Source organism: Pseudorca crassidens, chromosome 15 (genome assembly GCF_039906515.1).
Source record: "Pseudorca crassidens isolate mPseCra1 chromosome 15, mPseCra1.hap1, whole genome shotgun sequence".
NCBI lineage: Eukaryota > Metazoa > Chordata > Mammalia > Artiodactyla > Delphinidae > Pseudorca > Pseudorca crassidens.
Window position 1 is genome coordinate 26,217,252 of NC_090310.1, and position 15,550 is coordinate 26,232,801.

The window sequence follows — 15,550 nt, forward strand, 5'->3', positions numbered from 1 at the left end:
CTGTTGCTTTGACATTTATACATTTAACAAATACTTACTGAGCATCTACTATACACCAGGTCTTTCTGGAAACAGGACAAAGTTGCTGCTCTTATGGTGCTTAAAGTGTTGGGGTTTCTTGCGGGGGAGGGGTGTTTAAAGTGTTTTTTTTTAATGGGAGGGGAACAGGTTAATCAAATAATCACACAAAGTATATTTACAGCTGTGATAAAAGCTAGGAAGAAAAAGTGGGAGTAAGAGGGTTTTAAAGGGTCCTCCTGGCCTACTGGCAGTGGAAGTCAGTGAAGGCTTCCTGGAGGAAGGGTCTTTTGAACTGGGATACAAGTGATGAGTCTGGTTTCATGAGGCCTGGGCTGTGTTCTGGGATGAAGAAAACAGCTTATGGAAAACCATGAAGCAGGACAGAGCAAGTCTCTGGAGGAATCTGAAGACAGTCTGGGTGGTAGGAATCAGAGACAGAAGCAGAAGGGACTCATCTGGGGCAGGAGGGATCAGGAGGGGCCAGAGCATGCAAGATCTTGTTGGCTGGAGGAGGGTTTCAGCCTGGCCCCACAAGTGATGGGGAGCCATTTCTGGATTTTAAGCAGGGTACGAGATGGTCAGATTTCTTTCCATTTTTATTCAAATTCTTTATTCATCCATTCTTTCAACAAATATTTATTTTTATGAAAAGGTGCTCAACATCATTAGTCATCAGGGAAATACAAGTAAAACCCAGTGAAATACCATTACACACCCACCAGAATGACTGAAATGAAAACGCCAAGTCTTGGCAAAGACGCGGAACAACCGAAACTCACCCTCTGTTAGTGGAAGTGAAAATTGGTTCAACCACTTTGGAAAACCGTTTGGCAATTTTTGCTAAAGCTAAACATACAACTACACGGTGACATAGCAATTCCACTCCTTTCCCAGAGAAAGGAGTGCTTTTGTCCATCAAAAGACCAAAATCTGTCATCAAAAGACCAAAAGACCATCTACCAAAAATGTCCAGAACAGCTTTATTCAAATAGCCCAAAACTAGAGACAGCCTGACTGTCCATCAATAGTCAAAAGGATGAATAAATTGTGATGTGACACAGCAAAAACATAAAAAGGATCAAACTACTAACGCATGTAACATTATGGACAAATCTCACGACACATAATAAGGAGCAAAAGAAGCCAAACACGAAAGAGTACATTTTTCATGATCCCATTTAGATGAAGTCCAAGCACAGGCAAAAACTAATAAATGTTGATTGATGTCAGAATAGTGGTTACCTTTAGGGAGTGTGATTAGGGCAAGGTACAAGAGAGCCTGCTGGAGAGCTGGAAATGTTCTATAACTTGATCTGGTGGTCATTAGATGGTTTACACACACACACACATATCTTAAAATTTGTTGAGCTGGACACTTAAGTTTGCTATGCTTTGCTTTGTAAAAGTTATACATTAGGGAATTCCCTGGTGGTCCAATGGTTAGGACTCTGTGCTGCCACTGCAGGGGGCACAGGTTCGATCCCTGGTCGGGAAACTAAGATCCCACATGCCACACGGTGCAGCCAAAAAAAAAAAAGTTATAACTTACACGAAAATTTGAAATAGAAAATAAATAAATCAAATAAAAATATGTATTGGGGCCTACCATGTAGGTGCTGTAGACACTTCGGTAAACAAAACAAAGATCTCTGCCTTCGTGAGAAGCAAGCAGACGACAGACCAAATGAATGAGGATACCGTTTTCCAGGAGCAGAAACTGATGGTTAGAGGGATGAGATAATTTGCCCATGATCCCCCAGCTGGGATGTGGCAGAGAGGAGACTCAGCCCTGCTTTAACCACCAAACCCTCTCCGCACTTCTTTTTCAGCCACAGACTCACAAGTCTTCCCCTCCCCTTCTTTCCAAGCCCCTTCCTTCCCACCTGTGGCTCAAGTACAGTAATGAACACCCTCAGACCCAGCAGCTCTGGGCCCTGGGCCAAACCCACTCAATGAAAGCAAACAAAATAAATTGATGGTGAAAATGCGGGATCTGGATTTCAAGCATCAGCAGCCCTGGTAGACCATGAGTTGAGTGAATCATATATCAAGAATGCCAGAGAGATCCTTTTTGTTTTTCCCTGAAATCAGAGTACCATGTTCCTGTTCATTTATTTCACAGGACTTTTCACTATTTGTAATCATCTAATTTACTTGCTTCATATAGGCCTCCCCAGCCATACTGGAATCTTCCAGCTACTGCTGTCTCTCACCTGGACTGCTGTAACAGCCTCCTGCCCGGTCTCCCCATCCCTGTCCCTCCCCACTGCAATCAGAGCTCAACACAGCAACCAGAGGAGTCCTATTAAAGCAAGGAAACAACACCCCTGCATAAAGCCCCCCTGGCCTCCTATCGTGCTTAATACAAAATCCTACTGGATGTGATCCAGCAATTCCATTTCTGGGTAGACCCCCAAAAGAAGTAAAAGCAGGAACTTAAAAAGATATTTCCACACCCATCCCATGTTCATAGCAGCATTGTTCACAATAGCCAGGAAGTGAAAGCAGCCCAGGTGTCCATCAATAGATGAATAGATAAACAAAACGTCATTTATACATGTAATGGAATATTATTCAGCCTTAAAAGGGAAAGAAAATTTGACACATGCTACAAGGGTGAACTTTGAAGACATTATGCCAAGTGAAATAAGACAGTCATAAAAGGAGAAATATTGTATGCATCCACTTATATGAAGTTCCCAGAGTAGTCAAGTTCATAGAGACAGTAGAATGGTGGTTGCCAGGGGTGAGGTGGGAGATGGGGACTTAGTGTTTAATGGGTATAGAGTTTCCATCTGAGAAGAAGAAAAAGTTTTGGAGGCAGATGGTGGGGACAGTTGGACAACAGTATGAGTATAATTAATGCCACAGAACTATACACTTAAAAATGGTCAAGATGGTAAATTTTATGTTGTGTACATTTTATCACAATAAAAAAATATATGAAAAAAGAAAGCAAAATAGAGTGGTTAAAAAAAAATCCTACTAGGCCTCTGTGATATGGTTCTTGCCCATCCCCAATGTCATCTTTTTTTTTTTTTTTTTTTTGCGGTATGCGGGCCTCTCACTGTTGTGGCCTCTCGCATTGCAGAGCACAGGCTCCGGACCCACAGGCTCAGCGGCCATGGCTCACGGGCCCAGCCGCCCCGCGGCATGTGGGATCTTCCCAGACTGGGGCACGAACCCGTGTCCCCTGCATCGGCAGGCGGACTCTCAACCACTGTGCCACCAGGGAAGCCCCCCAATGTCATCTTGAACCCCTTTGTTTTCAGTCGCTGTGCTGCTGCAGCCACACTGAGAGCTTTCTGTTTCTTGAACACCCCAAGCCCAACCCACCTCCAAATCTTTCCCCCTGCCGATCCCTCTGCCTGGAACCCTCAGCCTCTGAAGCTTCAAGTAGCCTGGGCTCCCTGCTCGCCCAGCCTAAGCTCGAATGCCATCTCCTTAGAGAGGCTTCCCTACTTCATTTACCTCGAGTAGCCACCATCCCCTCATCTCACCCCTGCTCTAACACGAGCTGAACTTTTTTTTAAATTGTCTTTTACCCTTCCTTTCCCCAATTATTCCTGCCAGACCCTCAAATTCTTTTTATTTATTTATTTATCTGGCTGCATCGGGTCTCAGCTGCAGAACATGGGATCTTTAGTTGTGGCATGTGGGATATTTAGCTGTGGCCTGCAGGATCTAGTTCCCTGACCAGGGGTCGAACCCCGACCCCTGCATTGAGAGTGCAGAGTCTCAGCCACTGGACCACTAGGGAAGTCCCTGAAATTTTTTAATTGGTTCTTCTTCCTCCTAGAATAAGAGCATGACTTTATCTTCCTTCACAATTAAATCAGCAAATATTTATTGCCAAACTGTGTTCTGGGCAGGAGATGGCAAACTACTACCAGCCACCTGTTTGTATAAATAAAGTTTTATTGGAACACAGTCCCACATGTCCTTTTATGTATTTTATTTTTTAATGCTCTATGGAATTCTTTCTTTTTTTTTTTTTTTTGGCTGTGTTGGGTCTTTGTTCCTGTGTGCGGGCTTTTTCTAGTTGTGGCTCACGGGCTCTAGAGCTCAGGCTCAGTAGTTGTGGCGCATGGGCTTACTTGTTCCGAGGCATGTGGGATTTTCCTAGACCAGGGCTCGAACCCGTGTCCCCTGCATTGACAGGTGGATTCTTAACTGCTGCACCACCAGGGAAGTCCCCTTTTATGTATTTTTCATGGCTGTTTTCATGCTACAACCTCAGAACTGGGTAGTTGCAACAGAGACTGCGTGACCAAAAAGCCTAAAATGTTTACTGCCTTGCTCTTTACCTGAAAAATTGTACTGACCTCTGGTCTAGGAGTTTGGCCTACATCAGGGAGCAAAACATGCCAAAATCCCCTGCCCACACTTCTGGTGGAGCTGAGATTCTAGTGGGAGAGAGAAAGCGATTTACTTGTTTACAAGATAAATAGGACAGAGTTTAATATAGATGACTTAGGATAGTTAAATGCTGAGAAGAAAAATGTACAGTATGGGTCAGGAGGGTGGATATCTAGACTCAGTGATCAGGGAAGACAGGCCAAGGAGGTGGCATTTAAGTAAATGTACGAAGTGAGAGTGGATTTTGGGGGAGTACTAAATCAAAGGCCTGGGCTGAGGCAAGACAGCCAAGCTCGGGGAAGAGCAGAGAACCCAGGGGGGTTGGAATGGAGATGCAGCCAGTTCACATAGGGCCTCGTAGGCCCCAGCGACGACTTGGTTATCCTTGGAGTGAAGCAGGAGGTCACGGGAGGGAATTGAGCAGAGGAGCTGGTGTGACTTGAGTTTATCAGCATCCCTTGGGCTGCTGGGTGAAAAATAGACTGTGATGAAGAATGTCACCTGCCATATCAGTAAACAAAGGATGTTGTGGCCATCAAGCCATCAGCCCCTGCAGCCACCTCCAACTGTGCACCCTGAGAGGATTCAGGGTGGAGAAAAGCAGGATACTGGCCCTGGATAGTTAAGGTGCCTATCAAAGGAATGATTTCAATGAGCTCAGATTCTTGCATTTTCCCATGCATAGAGAAGAACTAAATTCATCGACTTGAGATGCCTGGCTTTCTTTGATTAACAGTAACCTTGTGATGATCCAACTACCTGGCTTTTGTTGCAAAAACTCCTGTATATCCTGGCTCCTCCCTTGCCTCTTCGGAGCAGGCCCTCAGAGCTATCTGGAGAGGCTGCCTCCCAGGTTTGAGTCCTCAGAAAGTCCATACAATAAAACATAATTTTTTAATAATTTAATAATCTCAGCTTTTAGGCTGTTCATTTTTTGTCAGTTGACAAGACGATGGGCTGGGCAGGGAGGGGCAGAAGCAGGGCTAGCAGCTGGGAAGCAGGGTTTGATATGCTCAAAGAGGTCGAGGAGTAAAAGGGCTAATATCAGCCTAGACTGCCAAGTGGACCCAGGGTCCTGTTTTTGCGAAACTACAGCGTTCAATAATTGTGGACCACTGTATTCAGAACACCATTATCTGAAGCTCTGTGTCTGGCTTGGAACTCAAGGCAGCTTCTCAGCATCTGAGTTCCAGGAGAGAGAAAGGCATGTCATTGGTACTCATAGAATTTCAAACTGCAAATTTTCTATAATTTTAGAGAACAAAGTTTCTCAGTGAGTAAGAAAGTAGTGGTCACTCAAAGAGGAGGGGTACTGTGGCACTTTAAATCTATGAGTGTCCTTGGAAGAAATACTATTTTCTGTTAACTTTGCAGCCAGCTTTATTATGTATGTTACCCCAGCCTGGCTGAGTTTTGGATCTCTCAGTCCGATCCAATTTTTACTTTCCTACAATTAAGGATCATGTACTACATTTAGTAGTTTCATCTCTTAAGTGTCTTTTAATCTAGAATACTCCCCACTCTCATATATATATAAAACATTGTCCTGTTGAGGAGAGCAAGACAATTATACTGTAGAATACCCCACATTCTGGATTTCTCCTTTTTTGTTTCTTCATTGGCATGGTTTACTGCGTTCCTCTGTCCCCTGTATTTTCTGTAAACATTAGATCTAAAGGCTTGATTGGATTCAGGTTAGTATACATTCTTCCCAGAATAGGAGCTACTGGGTGAGGGGGGATTGACTGCAAGGGAATATGAGGGAACTTTCTGGCATGATGGAAATTTTCCATGTCTTGAATGCAGTGGAAATTAGGTGTATACATGTCAGAACCCATCATCAAAGTGGATACTTCAAATGGGTGCATTTTATTAAACTATATCTGTATAAAACATACCTTTATGAAATTATATCTCAATAGAGGAGAAAGAGAATCTGTTTAGATCTCAGCTTCTGTGTGTTCTCTCTCCTAGAACTAAGATGCCTGAGAAAGGGCCTGCGTCCAAGGTGTTCCTGCCTTCACAACTGTCCTTCCTCCACTTTGTAAAAGTAAGGCAAATGCTTCTCAGTCATCTTGAAACTTATTTAAGGCATGTTGTGCTGTGGTGTAAAAACCTGGATGCCGAACAAAAGCATAAACATAATAGTGTGTGGCTAGGAAAGGCAATGACCCTAAGGACTGGGTAACAAATCCTTTTGCAATTCGGATGATTTCCTATTTGCTTCCAACAAACATGAAGGAGGCACTGCAAGACTTGTTGGATAATAGATTATTACAAATAATTTCTGGTAATGAATCATAATGTGATGTGTGGCAAATAGGCATTCAAACATGGGTGACCTTGGGGACTTCCCTGGTGGTACAGTGGATAAGACTCCACGCTCCCAATGCAGGATGCCCGGGTTCGATCACTGGTCAGGGAACTAGATCCCACATGCCGCAACTAAGAGTTCACATGCCACAACTAAGGAGCCCACCTGCCGCAACTGAGACCCGGTGCAACCAAATAAATAAATAAATATTTTTTTAAAAACATGGGTGACCTTGAATTACTTGGCTGTGACAAAATTTCCATTCCAGTCTCCTGTTTATGTGAAAAACATTTCTCAGTATTTACTTTATAAAAGCAAAAAAAAAAAAAAAAGAATAGAGCTTCTTCTAAACTCTATCCCATTCCAGCAATAAATAATATTTATCCACAGACAGATGGACAACCCCCAAAAAACACCAAAAAATAACTAGCCCATCCATCTTATTAAAAGACTCATTTAGATAAAACATACTTTTCAATGTATAACAATTACTGATCATAATGTGGTATATTTATGTTGTTTTGATCAATTATATTCAAATAATAATTGTAATGATAGTTTAGAGAAAAATTTTAACACTTAGAGCCTTTTTTTTAATTTTAATTTTATTTATTTTTTTTATGCAGCATGTTCTTATTAATTATCCATTTAAAACTTAGAGCCTTATGAACACACGATACTCTTCAAAATTAGAGTCTTAGGGAAACCGGACGTTAATATATATATACACATATATATTAACATAACTTACAAGCATTTCGTTGCAGAGAAGTATGATCTGGTGGTTAATTTTAAAACTTTTCACATATTATATCAGTATTAGAATAGAAGTCTGTGGGAGAAATAGAATGGAAATACAAGTTCAAGGAGAAAAAAAACGGTAAAATTAAACTTCCAGTTGTTAAAAGCCTGTTCTTTTTTTTTTCCCTACAAGATTTTCCATTTATTTCCATGATGGTGTGTGATTATGTTCATGGATTTTTAAAAATAAATGATGATAGGTATATTTAAAAGTATGAAGTAAAATTACATTCTAAAATATCAATATTTATAATAACTAGGAAATTAAGACTGCAACTATTTAAACTTACAATAAACAAATTTTAGGGACTTCCCTGGTTGGGCAGTGGTTAAAAATCCACCTGCCAATGCAGGGGACACGGGTTCAAGCCCTGGTCCGGGAATATCGCACATGCCGCAGAGCAACTAAGCCTGCGCGCCACAACTACCGAGGCTCGTGTGCGTAGAGCCCATGCTCCACCACAAGAGAAGCCACCGCAATGAGAAGCCCATGCACCGCAATGAAGAGTAGCCCCCACTCGCCACAACTAGAGAAAGCCCGTGCACAGCAATGAAGACCCCACACAGCCATAAATAAATAAATTTATTAAAAAAAAATTTTAGATGTCAAGTTAAAAATATGCAAGGCGTACAGAGTTCTTAGAAATTATTTAAGAAGAAACACAAGTAAAATACTTGAAGATCACTAAACAAGACCTTTTGTCCATCTCCTGAGCAGAAACCATGTGCAGGCAAAATGCTCAAGATCAAAACTGACAGGTCCCTGCTCTCATGAGATATCATAGTAATAAACAAATATAAACAAAGGAAGAAAAACAGCCAGTTTCAGGAGTTGATACTTTGAAGAGTACAATAAATATAATAGACTGTTCCTTGGATAAGGATGAGGGTGGGGGTGGGGGGAGAGGGGAAGTTGGGTTGGTCAGGGTCTCACAAAGGAAGTGACATTTGAACTGAGACCTGAAGTGAGGATGTCAGCAACCAGAAAACCCAGGAAAGAGAGATTCAGGCTGAGGAAACAGCAAGTGCAAAGGTCCTGTGGCAGAAACAAGCTTGGTATGTTCCAGGAACAGAAAGAAGATGCTGTGGCTGGAGCATGGTGAGCCAGGGGGAGTGCAGGATATGTAGGCTGGGGTGTTGTAGGCCATGCTGTGGAGTCTGAATTTTATCCTGAAGACAATAGGAACCCTTTAGAACAGAGTTTCTCAACTTCTGAGTTTCTCAATGTTCTATTGACATTTGGTCCAGATAATTCTTTGTTGTGGGGGCTGTCCTGAGCATCGTAGGATGTTTGACTGCACCCCTGTCCACTACGCATTAGATGCCAGTAGCCCCCTCATCCCAAAACCCATTGTGACAACCAAAAATGTCTCCAGACGTTGCCAAATATCCTTTGTGGGAGGATACGTCCCTATAATGGGAGGCTACACACCCACCAGAAACAGTTATGCTGGTCTATAGCTGATGAACAGGAAAACACTCATGACCCCAGTAAGTCATGACAAATTAAACACATTTTCTCCCTGCTCCCTCCCATAACCTCCCTGAAATGACCACTGAGGAATAAGGAAGGTTAAACTAATGAGGAAAAGGAGAATAGGAGAGGAAACAACATTAGATGAAGAATGTTGACAAAATTTCAGAAGATAGAAAACAGGTGGGAAGTGAATTAGCCAAACACAGAGACGGAGGCCAAGAACTAAGCTAATCCCCAGTGGACAAACCAGAGGAATCTGAGAAACTGAAAATGCCCATCATATATGGAGGCTGGGGTGAGTTGGGACCAAAAGCTGAAGAACTGTGTGGAAGTCAGTATAAGGAGAGGGTGGATTCTTCCACCCTATAGAGGAGGTGACTCTATCTTTCCCAGCCACAGCATAAGACAGGAAGTTTTAGAGAGTCTAGATTTGGGAAGGGGCAGAGTAGAGGATGGAGTGAGTCATGAAACTGAAAACAGGAGGATGAAGTGAGAGGGTGTCTAGAAATGGTGAGATTTCCAAGCTCCCAACCCCACTTGGCTCCCACAATGATGACAGTCAGGCTTAGACCTCTGAAATAATCAACACAGGCTCAGTTATGCTGCAGTAACAAAAATCCCTAAATCTCAGTAGTTTAAAACAATGTTAGTGTATTGTTTGCTCAAGTTTTATGTTCTTGTGGGTTGTCTTCACTCAGTTTCTTGGAGCAGCCATGATCTGAAGGTGGATAATCACCACACCAAAGGGAAAAGAGAGGTTCAGAGTCCTGCTTAGAGTGATACGTCAATTTTTTTTTGGATGAAATTTATATAACATAAAAGTCACCATTTCAAAATGAACAATTCACTGGTATTTAGTACATTCTCAATGTTGTGTAACCACCAACTCTATTTAGCTTCAAGTCGTTATCATCATCCCAAAAGGAAACCCATACACATAAGCAATTGCTTCCCAGGCCCCTCTCCCTCCCGTCTCTGCAAGCATCCATCTGAATTCTGTCCCTAGGGATTGACTATTCTGGATTATTCTGTATGCAGGTAATCCTCATTATATGTGGATTCCATATTTCTGTCTTACTACATTAACTTTAACTTATTTGTAATTTCAAAATCAAGAGACTTCCCTGGTGGTCCAGTGGGTAAGACTCCGTGCTCCCAATGCAGGGGGCCCAGGTTCCATCCCTGGTTGAAGAACTAGATCCTGCATGCCGCAAATGAGTCTGCATGCCTCAACTAAGAAGTCCGCATGCTGCAACTAAGAAGTCCGCATGCTGCAACAAAGATCCCGTGAGCCACAACTAAGACCCGGCACAGCCAAAATAAATAAATACGTAAAAATAAATCCTAAAAAAAAATTGATAGTTGTGGACTTTCCTAGTCATTGGTGGAGCAGCAACAAATTTGACTTGCTCTACATGCATGTTCCCAGCTGAGGATGAAGGAGGCAACACCCTTCTTATTTCAGCTCTCATACTCTAAACAAGTGTTCATGGTATATTTTGTGCCACATTTTGCATTTTCGTGCCTTTTTTTTGTGATTTCGCTGTTTAAAATAGTCCCAGGTATAGTGCTGAAGTGCTGGCTAGTGTTCCAAGAAACTACATGTGTTAGGTAAGCTTTGTTCATGCATGAGTTTTAGTGCTGTTGGCCGTGAGTTCAATGTTAATGAACCAACAATATGTATTAAATAAGAACTAAAAAAATTTTTTTTAATTTTTGGCTGCGCCGCACGGCTTGCAGGATCTTAGTTCCCCGACCAGGGATTGAACCTGAGCTCTCGGCCATGAAAGCACGGAGTCCTAACTTGGACTGCCAGGGAATTCCCTAAATAAGATTTCTTTCAACAGAAGCACATATAAATCAAGATTATGTGTTGATTGGTTCATGAAAATGTTGTGAACAGAGGTTCACAGGAACTGTATTTCCCTAGAAGAAGCGATTCCGTATTCAATAACTAAGTGTTCCCAGAGACGCTGTAAAACGTATCTACCGTGAATAATGAAAATCGTCAAATGGAATTTGTAAACGGAATCATACATTATGTGACCTTTTGTCTGGCTTCTTTCACTTAGCATAATATTTTTGAGGTTCATCCACATTGTAGCAAGTACCTGCATTTCATTCCTTTCAATGGCTGAGTAATTCATTGTATGGATATACCACACATTGTTTAGCCATTCATCAGTTGAACATTTGGACTGTTTCCATCTTTTGCCTACTGTGAACAGTGATGCTGTCAATATATGTGTACACACATTTTACCAGCCAAAGACTCCAGTCATCTGAGAAAAGCTTTTATTATGAAAGACAACTCCAAAACAAGCAGGAAAATGGGATTTGGAGAAACAGTGACAATGAGAGGAATGAAGTAAACTTCTAAAAATCTGCCATAAACATCTTAGAGAGATAATAGATGATATAGCATTCCTGGAACCGCACAGGCTATCTTTTTTTTTAATTAAAATGTATTTATTTATTTTTCTTTCTAGTGTTAAGATGTAATTGATATACAGCACTGTATAAATTTAAGTTGTAAAGAACAAGATATCTTTTTTTTTTTTTTTTTTTTTTGTGGTACGCGGGCCTCTCACTGTTGTGGCCTCTCCTGTTGCGGAGCACAGGCTCTGGACGCGCAGGCTCAGTGGCCATGGCTCACTGGCCCGTGTCCCCTGCATCGGCAGGTGGACTCTCAACCACTGCACCACCAGGGAGGCCCCAAGAACAAGATATCTTTTAAAAGGAATATTCAGGGAACAACAACAACAACAAGCCCTTGGAAATCAAGAAACTAAGAAGTAAAAAATATTCAATGAAACAAGAGGAAGAAAAAAATTGAAGAAGTCTTCCAGAGAGAAGAGGAAATAAAGAACATTAGAAGACCACAACGGAAGGTCCAATATCCAAATAATAAGAATTTGAGAAAAATAAAACTGGGAAAATAAAGGAGAGAAAATTATCAAGAAATAATAATTAAAAAAAAAACTTTTCTGAACTGACAGAAGTGATAATTTTTTAGAGTGGTATACTGGAGTATTTAAGGTGAAATGTCATGATCTCTGTAACTTACTTTAAAATATTTCAGCAAATCACAATGTGATACCACATTATACACACCAGAATGACTGTAATAAAAAGGACAACGTCAGAAACAGATATGGGTTGTCGTTTGCCTTCCTTCTTTCCAATTCATGTCTAGCTTCTGCCCACCCCGCAACTGCTGGCCTTGCTGATCTCCAGCAACTTTAGGCCCATTGAATTCCCCACCAGCGTCCACAGTTTTATAAGACTTAATCTCAATAATAAATCCCTTATTATGAGTTGTAAGGACTCATACTGGTTCTGCTTCCCTGTTCAAACCCTAACTGATGTAAGTATGGCACTAATTATCTGAGGAAAGGTGGCTGCTTATGCATAGATGCTACGGCAAGTACAGTCTCTGAAAGGCCTCACCAGCTATTAGTAACAGGACGTATTTGGAGGGAGGGGTTTGGAGGTCCAGTGGTAGGGAGAATTTTCACTTATTTGGTTTTTTGCAATTTTTTGTTTACCTTGTGATTGTATACATTTTAAAAACACATGCTAATGGTAAAATATAACATGTATCCAGAAAAAGTGCTGTAGGTAGAGTATGCAGTGGTATCTCATTGTGGTTTCAATTTGCATTTCCCTGATTACAAATGAAGCTGAGTACTTTTTTTTTCATTAGCCATATCGATTTCTTCCTTTTTGCAAGGGCTTCTTAAAGTCTTTTGCCATTTTTCTATCAACTGTCTTTTTCTTAATGATTTCAGGGAGCTCTATTTAGTCTAGGTATAAATGCTTTGCCATTTACATATATTTCAAATATCTTCTACTAGTCCATGGATTTTTTTGACCCTCTTTTGAAGAGGTTTCTTTTGAAGAAATGTGTATTTCCTCTTGGTACAGCCTGAGTGTTTGTGTCCCCCCACCCCCCTCAAATCCATGTTGAAATTCAAATCCCCAATGTGATAGTATTAGGAGGTGGGGTCTTTGAGAGATGATGAGGTCATGAGGATGGAGCTCTCATGAATGAGACTAATGCCTTTATAAAAGAGACCCCAAAACAAAAACAAAACAAACAAAAAGATTAGCTTTGGGACTTCCCTGGCAGTCCAGTGGCTAAGACTCTGTGCTTCCACTGCAGACGGTGCGGGTTCGATCCCTGGTCGGGGAACTAAGATCCCACATGCCGCGTGGCATGGCCAAAACAAAAAACAAAACAAAACAAAAGATTAAAAGAGAACCCAGAGAGCTCCTTTGCCCCTTCCACCATGTAAGGACGTGGCGAGAAGGCACCAGCTATCAACCAGGAAGAGGACCCTCACCAGAAGGTGACCGTGCTGGCACCTTGATCTTGAACTTCCCAGCCTCCTGCACTGTGAGAAATCAATTTCTGTTGTTTAGCAGACCAGGGATCGAACCCAGTCTGTGGTATTTTGTTATAGAAGTCTGAGCAGATAAGACACCTCTTTTCTCAACATAAATGCCATAGACTCTGGATCTTTTTTACCAACTCTCTCACGAGACTCTTGCGGGCAAGGTGAGAAGGCACAGGCTGTGTTACTTGTGTTCAGAAGCTGGGTCTGCAAAGCCCACAGGCACCGATAAAGAGGTCTGTGGGGAAACGTTCGCAGTGTCACACTCTGTTCTCTGCACAGTCCTTTTTAAATTTGTGATCATCATTTATTAAGTTACAAAGATCCAGGCCCTGTGGTAAGAACTTTATATACTTGGCCTATTTTCTCTTTTTCACTCCCCCAGTTACCAGAGCCCATGTATCCATCAGTTACACAAGGCACAGTCTAAGGCCACGGTACGTTGAAGTCCCCAGGAAAATGTTTTAATTCTTTTGGAATCAGAAGAAAAATAAATAAATATAACCCTGCCTTTATTATATTTGTCTTTATACCAACACCATCATAAAATATAGTTTTAGATTTGTGTGTGTGTGTGTGTGTGCGTGTGTATGTGTGTGTGTGTAATAATGTGTCCCAGCCAGGAACCTTATAAGGTGGGCACTATTGTTATATAATTTATTCAAGGGAAGAAACTAAAGTCTGAAAAGTGACTTAGCCAAGGTCAGACAGCTGGAAAGTGTGGGAACAGGGACTTGAACTTAAGCCTGGGGAACCCTAAAGCTTTTACGCTTGGCCACTAACCTAAAGGGTCTCCAGGTCAACACTGTCATATCCAGGGGGTGTATCTGGCTGGAGCTGGGGAGGTTTACCCTGGAAGAAGTCTTAGAGGAGATTTGATACAGTCTTCAAATATTTTAAGAGCTGTCACATGGAAAAAGGATTAGCCCAGTTTTTTGTGGCTCCTGAGAATGGAGCCGGGATAGGTGGGGTGGGGTTATAGGAAAGCAGATTTTGACCCAGTCACCTGTCAGTAGCAATTTGTCCTGAAAACCATAGGAGGGAAGTTTGACCTCTGTCCCTGACAAGGAAAGAATTAAGAACAAAGCTGTGTTGGAGAGGATTACTGCCTTGGGAAGGGAGTTGGAGGAGAACTAGATGAATTTTTACGTCCCTTTAACATTAAGATTCTACACTTGCAGATATTAGGGGTTCAGCAAGTGTAGATGAGTCGGGATCCTCCCCACCCCCACCCCAATTTCACCAATCCTTAGCGAGCCTTCTCATGCACTCTTAGTGGGAGTCTAAATGGAAACAGTCTTTTTGGAAGAGCTATTGGCAGTATCTATTGAGACTTTCCATAACTTTTGACTTAGCACTTCTATATGGAAGAATCTCTACTGTGATATAAATGCACAAATGTGCAAAGATATTTGCCCAAGGATGTTTACTGCAGTGTGTTTATAATAGCAGAAGGTTTACAACAGCCAAGTGTTCATCAGAAGGGGACGGGTTAAATGAATGATGAAACTAATACAACATTGTAAATTATTGTCAATTAATTATGGACAATTATTTGACATTGTAATTATTGTCAACTATACTTCAATATAAAACTAAACAATATTTTTGAAAAGGAAAATAAATGAACGATGATAAACGATTCATAGATCATACATGGTATTAATGATCCAGGCTCTGTTGTAGGCCCTAGGGATGCCCAAATGAGCCTAAGTGGCAAAGACCCCCCCAGCCCCACCCTGTGGTTGTCCCCCTTGTGGAGTGTGGGAGGAAAATCAGACAATAAACCTGTTTAATAAGTAAATCAAACTGCACATTAGAAGGTGGTGAGGGTCGTACTGAGAACACAGGGATGCGGAGTGGAGGTGGGGGTGGGTTGCAGTTTTCAGTAGGGTGTCCCGGGTAGACCTCACTGAGAAGGGAACGTTAGAGAAAGCCTCGAAGCTGGATGGGACACCCGCCACTCTGGAGAGTCACTGGGAGAACACCTTTGAAGGGCCTGGCATTCAGCAGGCTCTGAAGGACAGTAGCTGTTGTTTATTTCAGTCCCCAGGAATTAGAAAGAGCCCCCAAAATGCTTATCTAAGGAAGATGCCTAAAAGTTTGCAAATGAAGAGTGGGAGGGCTTGGACTCTGGTGACTGTTTTTTACCTGCCTCCCCAGAAAGCAGTTGAAACATCT

At 41.8% G+C, this 15,550-nt stretch overlaps 1 non-coding gene and 1 pseudogene across 1 annotated transcript; both read left to right on the forward strand.

The window, feature by feature from the left end:
* Positions 1-15,550, forward strand: part of LOC137206542 (transforming protein RhoA-like) — a 29,871-nt pseudogene that overhangs the window by 1,554 nt on the left and 12,767 nt on the right.
* TRNAG-GCC (transfer RNA glycine (anticodon GCC)) lies at positions 1,444-1,516 on the forward strand. The gene has a single exon. It is a non-coding gene; the product is annotated as a tRNA-Gly (tRNA).